The sequence below is a fragment of the Pleurodeles waltl genome, chromosome 3_1 (assembly GCF_031143425.1).
Source record: "Pleurodeles waltl isolate 20211129_DDA chromosome 3_1, aPleWal1.hap1.20221129, whole genome shotgun sequence".
Classification (NCBI taxonomy): Eukaryota; Metazoa; Chordata; class Amphibia; order Caudata; family Salamandridae; genus Pleurodeles; species Pleurodeles waltl.
Genome location: NC_090440.1, coordinates 488,023,487 through 488,037,190, shown reverse-complemented (window position 1 = coordinate 488,037,190; position 13,704 = coordinate 488,023,487).

The following is a 13,704-nucleotide window of genomic DNA, read 5'->3' as shown; positions in this document are numbered from 1 at the left end:
ACTCCATACATGTACTTATTACACTTACTGGCAGCACTGAAGTCTCTGAAGCTGTCCACCTCACCGTGGGTGTATGGTAGGTGCTTACCTTGCATCGTAAATAATGCTTTTTCACACAGTCAAAATTCAATGCTAACAACTAAGTCATCCCAGTATTTCAGGCCAATACCACACTCTTGACACATATTTGCATAACTTGTATTAATATGAGATGCAGTTGGTCAGCTTGCAGGGCTGAGCTGGAAGGATGTTGAACATCAGAGGTATCTTTCCATCACATGTCTGGGGCATGTACATTTTTTTGTAATACTGGTCAGCATCATGTCAGGCCCAATTGTACCATGACACATGAGTTACACCATTGGCCCTAGGCAGGCCAAAGAATTGATGTGATGTGAAAGGACATGTCTATACATATGTGATATTGTAAAGGCCATATCATATTTTTAATGGCACTGATGCATAGATTTCTGACTATCGGAAATTCTATGTACCTTTCTAGTTTGTGCAAAGATGCATGTCTTGTAGGCAAGTTTGCTTTTTGTTCTCTTGTTAATCCCACATTTTGGCACATTTACATTTGTCAGAGATATTAAACTGTGTACGTGTACAACACAATGCAGCACACATAGAACGTTTGATATTAATGGAGAGTGCACATATATTTTCTGCGTAGCCATTAATGGAGGAGCTCTAGCATTTTGGGAGCATTGCCTGGTCAATCACGTATGTTAAAGAAGTAATGCTCATAACTTCATCCATTTTCAATGTATACAACCAACCACAACCCATTGATCTGCCCCTTGTGCCAGGGTATGGCAATGGAGCTATTGCCACAGGTTTGTTCTTAAGTTGACTTCATGTAGCCACTCTGAAGCACAGAAACTTCCCCTAAGTAGATTTATTTCTTTATATTAATTCATTGTAACACACATGTTGCACTGTGCATGATGCGATGTGAAAATACAACAAATCAAATAATGTTCCTAAAATGTTTATGTTTTGCATGACTGCTATAGCTAAAATACAACAAGCAGATGGTATATGCATACATACCTACTGGGGAACCAATCTCCAGTCCGACAGGTACACAAGATCTGCCTAACATGCCACCACACCAGCCCAACGATGTTTCATTTGGACAATGGTCTTATCCTGGCCAAAGTACTTATTCAGGTACTGACACACACGCTCCCACCTGTCCTTTTTGTCTTTGGGTGGGTACCCATGGCTGACCCTACCCCCAAAACTGGGCAGATAATACACAATGAGCCACAGGAGCCAGCTCAACTCTCCCTCTGAAATGTTCTCCCCCTTACCCCTTCCCAACATGTCCCTATTCCTCTGTGCCCAAACAAACCCCAAAGAAACACACCTTAACACTAAGGGCCCAATGTGTAACATTGTTTTGCAGTTGCAAAACGTGAATTTCACCTTTTGCGACCGCAAGATGTCCTTTTCTAATGTACGATCCCTATTTTGCAAGTCCCTATTTTGCGAGCTGACATGCAAATAATGACTCGCAAAATAGGGATTATGACTCACAATTAGGAAGGGACATTCCAAGGGCATCCCTTCCTAATTGCGAGTTGCATTGGCATGTATGATTGTTTTACGATCCCAAAAGAATTGCAGTTACCACCAATTTAAATTGGTAGTAAACCATTCGCAAACAGTAAGGGGTCCCCATGGGACCCCCTTTCCCATTGTGAATGGAAGCAAAAATATTTTTTCAGAGCAGGCAGTGGTCAAATGGACCACTGCCTACTCTGAAAAAATGAAAAGAAAACTTTTAATTTTATGGTTTGAAATGCATTCCAATTTCCTTTAAGGAAAACGGGCTGCATTTAAAAAAAAACACTCACAGACACAGTGGTCTGCTGTCCCCCGAAGGCCACCATCCCTGTGAGTGTGGCTATCCCGAATGGGGCACTAATTGTGACCTACCTCATGAACATTGATGAAGTAGGTCATTTATGACCCCATTGGGAATCACAAACAGCGTGGTTGACACTGTTATACATTTCAAATTGTGACTCACAATTTGCGACTTGCAAAAAATGCTAATTGAGAGTCACAATCTGGAATGGTAGATTGGGCCCTAACTCTACCCCTAATTTACAAAACCCCTAAAAAGACACGCAATACAAAGACAAATATTTGTACAACGCAATATTAAAAGACACAAACGGTATAATATTTTCACAACACAAGGACAAATCAGACTAAAAAGACCAAAAGACATTCACAATCACAGCCACTCTCCAAAACACTTCCAACACCCAGCACAAACTGTCAGACTGTAAGAAAAAGTGAAACTAACTTATACACTTCCTAGTATGCAGCCTGTCACTCCCATCAGTGCTTGGGTGTATTCTGCCCATTTCCAACAATTGTATCATTTTATATGATGCATCCCTACTCAAATGGCCAATGAATGATGGCTGCACTGTGCTAAGGCACTTCTGCAGTCAGTTCCACCCTTTGGCGGCAAAGCGCAGTTTCCGACCGGCACAACTGGTGCAATGGGCCATGCAGCAGGGGGGATGTGCAGGTTCTGTACACAACTTGCCGAATGTGTGGGATCTACTGTAGAGGTGTATGTAATACTGGATCACATACCTTGGGCCCACTTCCATGGTCCTGGACTAGGGTGGCACCACTTGGCAGGTCTGTATTACAGAGGGCAGTGTCCAGGTGTAGAATCTGGGTGGATGGAAGCCTTGCATGTGCCTGTAACGTCATGACAAGTGGCCCAGCAGATTGCATGTGGAGTCAGTCCAGGTTCCAAGAAAGCATGTGCATTCCTTATCACCCAGCCAGGGAAACAGCAGGAAGCATGGCAGCACAGCAATGCAGGAATCGTGACTGTATGATCATGCATCAGTTGTCACAGCCATTGCCAGGATCCACACCTGGATGTCCACCACAGTCATACATGCATATAATGTTTGCTGCTGGGTTTTATGGCCCACTCTCTTATATTTCATATTCTACCCAATCTCTCTATTCCTGCAGTGTGTCAGGAATCCTTTCTTTTGATGTGTTACGGATGCAACACACACTTAAGGAAGCACATAGATAAGGTGGCTCCCCATACTCCAGTGTATGTCCCATCCAGCTTGTAGATTTACTGGACTTTAAAACTCCATTTGGCGTAGTTCCAATATTCCACATGTTTTTGTCAGACAGCCATCTCTTAGGCACAAAGCTAGGAAAGGTCCTCCATGTAATGCAGTAGAGCAGACACTTCTGAATTTAGGGGTATATGTTTGAACCAAGTTGTGTGGCGCTTGCAAATTGGAACATGCCCATCCTAAATATATTATGATATTTGTTTAGCTACCCAAGCCCACCTTACGTAGCCCTGTGACGGGTCATTCATCCCGAATGCCACATTGCTTCAGAGATCATTGCATTGCTTATCTATGTTCCAGAGAGTGGTTTCATTACTATTGCATGGGTGTACCCATGAAACTCCCACGGTCTCAGACATGTTCTGCAGCACATGTACATCACTCATAGGATAGTTTGCATTGCAGAAAGGCACATATTCATGCAAAAATACAATCCCGTATGAGATGCAATCCTACTTCCACCATGGTGCAAGGGTGTCTGCCTTGGCTGTAGGTGGCCATAATGGCACCAGTGCAGGGGAAAATGCAAGAATGCATTGTATTCTGCTTGATACAGTACATCTGTGCCCTTTTGCTTTCACACATAGCAGCACAGTAGGGTGACTTACTGCACTGCAATGTGTGGTCATGATCATAAAATGCCCCTTTGTTTACAGTCACAGGACATTTGGGGAGCAATGCTGTGATCCACAGGTATCAGGCTACCACCAGCATTATGACATGCAGCACACACACTCAGTCTCGGCAAACTGCAATAGATCATGTCATAGTTTTGTCAAGGTGATCACACACTACCAACACACACACATTAAACATATTCACATTGTTCCACATTTGAACCAGTGTTTTGCATATGTCTAACACAGGCATATGGAGTCTGCAAATAGTTTTATCATGCACAGTTTTTATGGTCAACATAATGTTGGGCAAGGGTGAGTGTATCACACAACAACAGACCTTTTGAAGAGGATGAGTTAGCCAGTAAGCCTCATTGCAATGGACCAGGGTCACATGATCGTGCTCACTACTACTGTTCAGGACACAGCATGCTGTTTCCCTCATTTTAGCTCAGTCTTACTGCTGGCAAAGGCAGTAGTAGCACATCTACTGTGAGGACAGGTCTTTGTGTGGACCTCATGGAGCAAGAAAACTGCAGTCCATGACACAGACCCATGTAATGGCACACACTCATATTCCACGTTCCCTTTTGGGGTGACACAAGAATTAGTGAGCCCCACAACTATGCAGTTGCACATTCAGGGAGGCATATACCACTCTTACCATGCAGAGGTAATTTCAAAACCAACACTTCCACTGCACCATGTTTAATGAGATTGTGCATGTACACATACATTTGTGATTAACGTTTGACATGAACACTTCACACTTTTACCACCTCAGTATTCTTGAGGAGATGTGATGCTTGGAAAAACATCCCCATTGTCTTACTTCTCTGGGTAATGCCACACATTGCAAGGTAATCTGTTCATGGGGTTGTGTAACAGGCCTTTGAGCCTCATTGCATTGCTGTGCAAAGCATGGAAAATGTGCATTTTGTAAATTATGGGGCAGATGTGGTATGTCTGACAATCTGCCTATGAAATGAGTCACATGTGCTTTGTTTTGAAGCTCCCCACACATGCATGTATGCTTACATTAAAAATGACATTTTAACATTGACACCTGGCATTACGACTTTGTCTATCATACGGTCACTCATGGTCTGTGATGGTATCAGCAACAACATTTGCTTCTGCAAAGTGATGACGATTTGCATGCTTGCCCATTAGTGAGACACCCACCATTGAGCAGTTTGCCTCAGGTAGAGCAATCACTGAGTGCCATATGAAACACACTGTGATGCTGCAGATAGCAAGAAGACTCCTAGGTGTGCTGCACAGCATTGCTTAAGTGTGGGAGGACAGGAATAGAAAATTGAGATGTGCATATATTGCAGTCTTGGTCTGTCCCTTTCATGCAGCACACTGCATCACATTACATTTCCGGGTTGACTATTTTTTTAATTTGAGGCATGGCTTCATGTTGCTCAACAGATCAGACAGCACGATTGTTACATGTTGAGCAAAATACACATGATGGACGGAATGCGGAACCAATCAAACATTCACCCCCAGTCACATATCTGGGTTTAATCCATTGTTTTTTTGCTCACCATGCCACTCCAGTTTAGACCCAGCCATATGCAAATCAGTCTTGACCCTGTTCCTCATCAGAACAGTCCAGCCCGAACTGCCAGGCCAGGTCCTCCCTAGACCGGAAACAAGCATCCTGGGACCGGGTTCAGGGTTTCACCCTTCATCAGCCACGCTAGCTTGAATCCAGTGGCATAGTGAGGCCTATAACTAGTTGAGAAGATGTGAGTGAATTGATTTTTACATTGACTTTCACATAAAGACAACACAATTAACGAGTTCAAACATTTATTCATATCTTGAATAGTTACCTTAATTTCAGACATTTTCTCCATCATCTTATATAGTTTAAGAAAAAAAATTGCAACAATCTGGCTGCATCGCCGCTGACCATCCAATGTATGCTGGATCTCTCCTTCATTTTCATCCTACTCCTACATTTGCTCTGTATGTTCTGGTTCAGGGTCACACAGACATTAGTATTTGACACAGATATTATGTAAGATAGCACAGACAAGGATGAGCTTGCAGACCATTGTGGGTGAGTACAACAGTCTCCCCCCTGGCATGTCCAGGCATCAGATCCTGGACTTCAGAACTCCAAATGTTCTCTTAACAATATTCCTCATCTTGCTTAGTTCCAAATTGTAGCGTTTTTCAAGCTCTGTCTGGGGATGGACGACTGGCGTCATGACCCATTGCTGCAAACCATATCCTTGATCAGCTGAAAGTACAAAAATACACCTGTTAATGATTATGCACATTGTTGCAGAGACATAACTGTCCCTCTGTGTTATGTATACTGGCAAAATCATACACATTTCTTACAATAAAGAACAAAATGTAGTTGATAATGTTGACTATTGATTTAAACGTCTCTTCCATTTTTTTGTGTTATAGCAAATGTTGACCATGTCCTCTTACTTTGGACATTTTTACATGCTGACTTTCAAGTTCAGGCTGTAGTCTACTATGACCAAAAATTTTAAGTGTTCTTGACATCTCTATGATATGTGCACTTACTATATGTGTAAAGTAACAAATTTATGATCCGATTTTCTGGCTTATATTCAGCCCTAGGCAGGTTGTGACAGTGCCAACATGTTTAGCACTCAAACATACACATGTCTTTTTGAAACCTCAGAGGTTGTTGCTTACCTAGATGACATTGACACAGCCATTGATTTGTTCGCTTATATTAGCATGGCTATTTGCTTTGTACATGTACTGCATTTCCCACATGTTACATGGATGTCGGGCAAGGTGTCATGCTGAACTTAGATTGACACAAATGTATGGAATGTGGGCTGTTTTTATATAGGACAAACTGATGAATATACAAGTAACGTTCTATTGCAGATGTGCGCACAAGATTTAGGTTTTCACATATATTTTTGTCTTTTGACTTGTAGGTGATTCTGTACTTATATGCCTCTGCAGAATGCAAAACACAGAAAGATAAAGTGAAGAGGAGATATGAAAATATTTCTCCCCATTACTCCTCAACTGGGGAGGCATATCTTTTTTCTGGAGTCACATGTTTACCAGGATTTGACAATTTTTAAATATGTCATAAACTTTGGGAGTTGTGCGGAAACATCCACTCAACGGCCATGAAATACACCCCTTGCGCAGAGTATTGCAACGTAGCAGTTTGCCCTGCTTTGCATCACTCCAGATTTTTTAAGCCATTCACAGCCACACAAGGTGGCTTGTGTGGATTCAAAATTCTGACTCAGAGGTTTGTGTCACATATGTACCAAGATGCTTGGATCAAGCATGACGCAAATCTCTCATATATATGCCCCTAGATCCATACGCAAGCCGAGAGATGGCTATTATGCCATACATTTTGATGTGTACTTCAGATTTTCTTACCAATCAGTAGGCCATTTCCATATTCACCATTATGGAACCGCTTATTTATTATACTGTGCCAGAAGATGTAGGCAATTTGTCAGCACATTGATGAACATCCCAGATGGTCCACTATGGCCTGGACCGAAAATCGAATAAGTGTTCTTCAGGTTTCTGTAGAGGTGGGATGTTTCAGCAGGATGCACCAATTGCACGTGTGCAATATATTGCACCTAGGACATGTGGAAATCCTGTAGTGGCATAGAAGCTTTGCTTGGTGTCCAGTTGTTGTTGTTGGATCTTGAGGAAGAGGAGGTACTGGGGGCGTGAGTCGAGTTTTTGCCTCCGGGACAGAGGGGAGTAATGCCGAAAATGATCCCTGTGAGATTCCTGCCACTCTGGATGTTGTGCTCCAGAAGGAACCAGATGTCAGCATGTGAAACATAGCTGTTAGTTTCACATGTGGGGGGATGTTATTGGGTCTTGCAGTTGGTAGCTGGAGATTTGGCCCAATCTTATGGAGCAATTGAATGATGGACACCCTCCTGAGTCTGAAGAATGTTATGACCTCATGTTCCCTAAGGTCAATGAGGGATATGATCTGCCAAAGCACTCGCTGGCTCCTTATTCACTGCCTATGTGGTAGGGTGGTGGCCTCCTAGCAAATTCTGGCTGCAGGATGACGACCTCCATGACATAGCTGAGCGTGCCAAAATGTTTTGTGGGGTTGCTATTTTTATGTACCACGACCACTGCATCTTTTCCTGAGTCTGGGTTGCAGATGCACAGAAATTCAGAAGTATTTGAAGCTTTGTGATGCACTTCACAAGGATGCATGATGCCAACCCATGAATATGAATGTGTTACATTTACGACAAATTGTGCTGGAGAACGCCTACATTGTATATATTATATTGAGCATGAAGCAGCTACTTTCGGCACAGATTTTGCCCCCCGTATGTATTACAAAATTAAACAAATGGGTCATTTTATAAATATGACTTACTGCTTACGCCTGTCCTGCATCACAATTCATCTCATATATCTGGCCCCCAGTTTCTTATCGAGAATTATTTTTGGAAATCAGCCTTTAAGTCCAGCTAGGATTGCAAACAGAGACAGACGATCTACCTTGCACTAAAAATGAATACGGTATGTTTTCCATTAATAGAATAAATGATAGTTTAATTAGTTTTATTTATATTGCTGCTTTTTTTAAATCATCTTATACTATAAAAAAAAAAGCAGTAGTCGTAAGAAGACAGATTCTTCAGAGGCTCCCTCTTCTGGAACGGCATAGGTTTAGTATGGGCATGAATGAATACCATTCATTCACACCTTAATGAGGAGCTTGAAGCCTTCCTAACCTGACAAAGGATTCAACCTTGGAGAGTACCATATTTCCACATACATTTCATCAACCAGTGAATTTTTTATAACTAATACTTTTGTCAAGTATTACGTATTTAATTGATTTTGGCTGTTTATACGATAAACAAAAAGCTATCTTTTAGGTTTTTTTGGAGAGCTCTGTGTATAAAGATTGCAGATTTCTACATACATCTGCCACCACGTTACTTCCTTTTCACTTTTTTTTTTGGAATACAGTCTTGTACTGGTGGAAAACACATTTCTGGTGGGAACCAAATATGGTGCCCACTGTTGCAAAAATGACAAACCCTCACCCTGTATATTTTGTGCATGGTGCTTTGAATTTGAACTTATCTTTCACCTGATGCTTTAAGATAGCTATCATGCATCTCATGTTTTCAGTTGGTGTCTAAGCTATCTGCTTGGTTTTGTATCTGTTTTAACAAGTCAATGATCTTCTTTGGTTGTCTTGTACTCTGTTGAAGTAGTCCATTTGGGTAGTGAACAGTAATCTGGTGAGTTTCACTCAGAAATATATTTTAAGTACTAGTGATACCTTATGTTTCAAATATTTATTCCACATGCTGGAGTGACACCTCAGTCCCCCTGTCACTGTCTTGTTGTTTCAATGTGCAATGGGCTCTTCCTTGCTTCCCTGCAACACAGAGATCCCTTGCATTCAATGTGGGAACCTGCTCGGAAGTGTACTGTATTGGTAAGTCTGATAAGTATGTGCATTTAATGGTCCCTTAGTATAACTACATTCAAATTTATCTGTATGGCCTTCGACATTTAGGTTCTCATTACCATTACAACCCTGGCGGACGGCGGTAATTTGGGGAAAGGTACTGTCAATAGGCTGGCGGTACCTTTTCCCAAATTATGACATTGGCGGTTTGGCTCAAGCCAAACGGCCAGTGTACCACTCCGTCCGCCAGGGTGGTAATGGCCGCTGGGCTGGGGACTTCGGTCTCCAGACAGGCGGCCGTCACAATCTCACCCTTAGGATTATGACCCCACCTACTGCCATGGTTTTCGTGGCAAGCGTACGCCACAAAAACCATGGCAGTGGGCACTATCAGTGCCAGGGAATTCCTCCCCTGGCACTGATAGGGGTCTCCCCTGCCCCCTTCCCTACAGTCCTACCCCACCTTCCCTGTCCCTCTCCTGCCCCGCACATTTACAAACCCACACCCACACACATACACAATCATACACACATGCATACCAACATCCACCCACGCATGCACACATACATACCCACACACGCAACACACACCAACATACATTGTCACACACACGCATTCATAACACACAACATACACTACACTCACATTCATTCATTCATGCACGCATTCATCGTGACTCACATCCACATGCACGCATACAAAAAGAGACACACACCCCCACACACACACAGAACACCCCCGCACACACCACGGCCTCACCCCTCTCCTGTCGGAGAACCCGACTTACCTGCTTGCAGGGGCTCCTCCGGCAGGAGACGGGATGCAGCGCTGCTGCCAGCAGCAGCGTCTGCCAGCAAAACACCGCCAGGCCGTATCATGGCTCATGATACGGTCGGCGGTGTTTTGCTGGCATGGCGCTGCTGCTGGCAGCAGCACCACCTTACCACCGTCCATGAAAATACACAAAGCCTGTCCTTTCCAGAGTTTATGAAACAAGTTACTTTATTGCGGTACATGGAACAAGTACATTTGATGAAGGATATATAACAGGAATATTTCATGGTAAATATACTATTCTCTCTATTGGTGATGTATGAAATGATCATTTCATGTTTAATATAGGATATTTAATAGGAATATTGCATGATAAATATAGTCTTCACCCTTTTGGTAATGTATGCAATGATCTTCTGTTATGATGAAATGTCTATGTTTCTCATGGATCTATCCAAGTCACTTTCACTATCTCTGTATTTCACTCTGTCATGTATACTTCTCCTCTCACACTATCACACACTTGCATAGAGTCTCTGCCTCTTATTGTCTTGGGACTCTCTCTGGTTTACACATATATCAATGAATTACAATTTTGTTAATGTGAAAATAATATTTAAGAAACCAATATCTGCTCCGAATTGGATATTGTTCACTGAATCCATGCTAAATATGCTAAATATTATAAGATTTTGTAAGGATGTTACACATGTCCTTGTGTAGGTGTTAACATTATGGGCTGCACCAGATCAATCACCAGATCAGTCCAAGTCTGTGCAATTTTAAAGATCTGAAACCAGTTTGTTTCTTCGTGCTGCCTACAACATATCTGCTTTCTTTACATGCTTACATAGATGACATTCTGCTGTATTGGTTGTGTTAATGCCAAACTGTATCTTTTAAGGTGCATTCATGGTAGAAGGCTAGAGATTCATATATGCCTGTGTTTTAATGTCTGACTTTAACATTCCATATTGTAGTACTTGTTCACATTTATCTCTATGTATTTTGATTTAAATGGCCATAATGAAACTCCATGTATTTATGTTTCATTTATGAATTGTCAATCTCATAATTGCACAATACATCTATAATTATGTATCTCGAATGTGCATTGACTTTTTTTTGTGTTTAAACCCTTCTGTGCCGGGGACGTAATGGTTTCATCCACCGGCGCAGCGCTCCTGTGCCGAGGACATAACCATTACGTCCTGGCACATAAGCTCAGAGGGAGCACTAGCGCTCCCTCCATGGGCTTCCCTCTCACCCCCCAAGGCAGGGATGAAAGGGGAAGCCCTTCCACCCCCGACCCCCCCACCCCCCTAATGCTGTCAGCACGCGATCGTGAGCTGACATCATTAGAGCGTGCCGGTCACTCTGGAAGCCATTTGCTTCCAGCGCGATCACGGAGAAACAGGTGAGTTTCTCCTCCGGGGGGGGGGGTGGTTTCAGACAAAGAGGCAATTGGAGGGAAACGAAAGGGTTTTCCTTTCACCTGCTTTCTCTTTGAGCATTCCTGCTGCCCGATCGCATCCTGATCGGGCAGCAGGAATGCCCACTAGACACCAGGGATTTTTTTTTTGTTTCTGTGCTTTGAGTGAGCAGCCACTTAGGCAAGGGTCGCTCCCCTTTGGGGGGCAAATATTTTATGGCCATTTAGATCAGCCTATTATTTTTAGGCTGAGCGGGCCCCCTGTGGGCAGAAACCACTGGAATGCCAGGGATGTTTTTTTTTTGCTTATTTCTGGGGGGGGGGCTGCCTCCTCTTGGGCAAGGGTCACCCCCCAAGGGGGGCATAGAACTGTTGGCCATTTCTGCCCCCCTTGGGGGCCGATCAGCCTATTTCTTTAGGCCCATCTGCCCCCAAAGGGGGCAGAAGCCACTTAGGCACCAGGGATAACGTGTGTGTGTGTGGTTATTGGATGGGGGTGGCCCCTTGGGCAAGGGTCACTCCCCTTAGGGGGGCATATTATTTATGGCCATTTCTGCCCCCCTTGGGGGCAGAGCGGCCTATTATCTTTAGGATGATCTGCCCCCAAGGGGGGCAGAAACCACTGGAATGCCAGGGATGTTTTTTATTTGTTTATTTCTGTGGGGGGACACCTCCTTGGGCAATGGTCGCTCCCCATGGGGGCACATTACTAAAGGTATTTTCTGCCTCCCTTGGGGCAGATAGGCCTATTTTTTAGTGGGCTCATTTGCCCCTAGGGGGGGCAGAATCCACTTGGGCACCAATTTCTAAATGCTTGATGGTGGGGTGTTTGTCAACTGGCAAAGTATTTGAATTTGTGATAACAGTTTTTTTTCTCCTTTTTGTTCTAGTTCAAAGCTTTTGCTTTCTTTGCTGTGGCTCCTTGAGGTTTTGGCGGTGGTTGACATGTGGTTTGCATAGTTGCGTGTTTTAGCTAAGTAAAAACAATTTACTCCGAAGGAGTATTGTTGCCATGCATGAATGACATGTTTGTGGGTGGGGTACTAAATGCAGGATTGTGTGTGAAATTGTCCTTAGATTTGTGCACAATGATATTTGTGTTGCCCTATTTCTAATTTGCTTTTCTTTCTTTCTTTTTAGTGGGATATCATTGGTGATTGCTCTGTCTGTGCAGAGTAGTTGCTGGTGAGTAGGTTTTTCCGGCAAGTGAGCAGTAGCGTTTTTCAGGACATAACTCGTTGTATAAAGCCACACTTTGTTTATTACTTATCTTACACAGTGCTGGTTGTTGGTGGTGCATTTGTCCAGTTACTTTTCGTAGGAAGGATCATGGCTAGCCGCAGGATGACCGCTTAGCAGATTGTTGGTATGCTTTTTGAGTCATTGTCTGATCATGATTATGAGACTGACTCTGCATCTGAGGCAGAGGAGGAAGTGAGAGATTCTGGCAGTGAAGTTTCTGTCGGAGAGGAATCTTCTGATGAGGAAGCCACTCTCAGTGCAGATGAAGGGCCTGTTTTAGAGGAGGACACTGATGTGCCATTAGTGCAGCAACCTGGGGCTGAAAGGTTTCCCGTTGGAAGACCTGAACTCTGGGTTGCCCCAAACATGGAGCAGCCAGAATTGCCTGCCTTTACTGGCCTCCCGGGGTATAGAGTCAATACGGAGAACTTTTGCCTGTCAATTTCTTTGAGTTATTTATGGATGATGTGTTTTTGGAAGAGATTGTTGAGCAGACTAATTTGTATGCAGAGCAGTATTTGAGGGACAACGCTGCCAGACTTAGGCCACACTCTAGAGCTACCCAGTGGATTCCCACACATTTGGAAGAGATGAAAAGGTTTTTGGGTTTGACTCTTTTGATGGGGTTGATAAGGAAGCAGTCACTGACTTCTTATTGGTCTACTAGTCCCTTGATGGCAATGGCTATATTTCCTGCAACCATGAGTTGTAATCGGTATTTGCTTCTTATTAGGATGCTGCATTTTGTTGACAATGCTTTAGCCTTGCCACGAGATCACCCTGATTCTGACAGTCTTTTTAAGATTAGGCCTGTCCTTGATCATTTTGTAGATCAGTTTTCAGAGGTCTATGTTCCAGGCAAAGAAATAGCTGTGGACCAGTCTTTGGTCCTCTTCAAGGGTCGTTTGTTTTTTAGGCTGTACATTCCTAGCAAGAGGGCGCGATATGGAATTAAATTGTATATGCTGTCTGAAAGTAGTACAAGATATGTGTATAATTTCTGGGTCTACACTGGTAGGGATTCCAGTATTGACCCCCCTGGTTGTCCT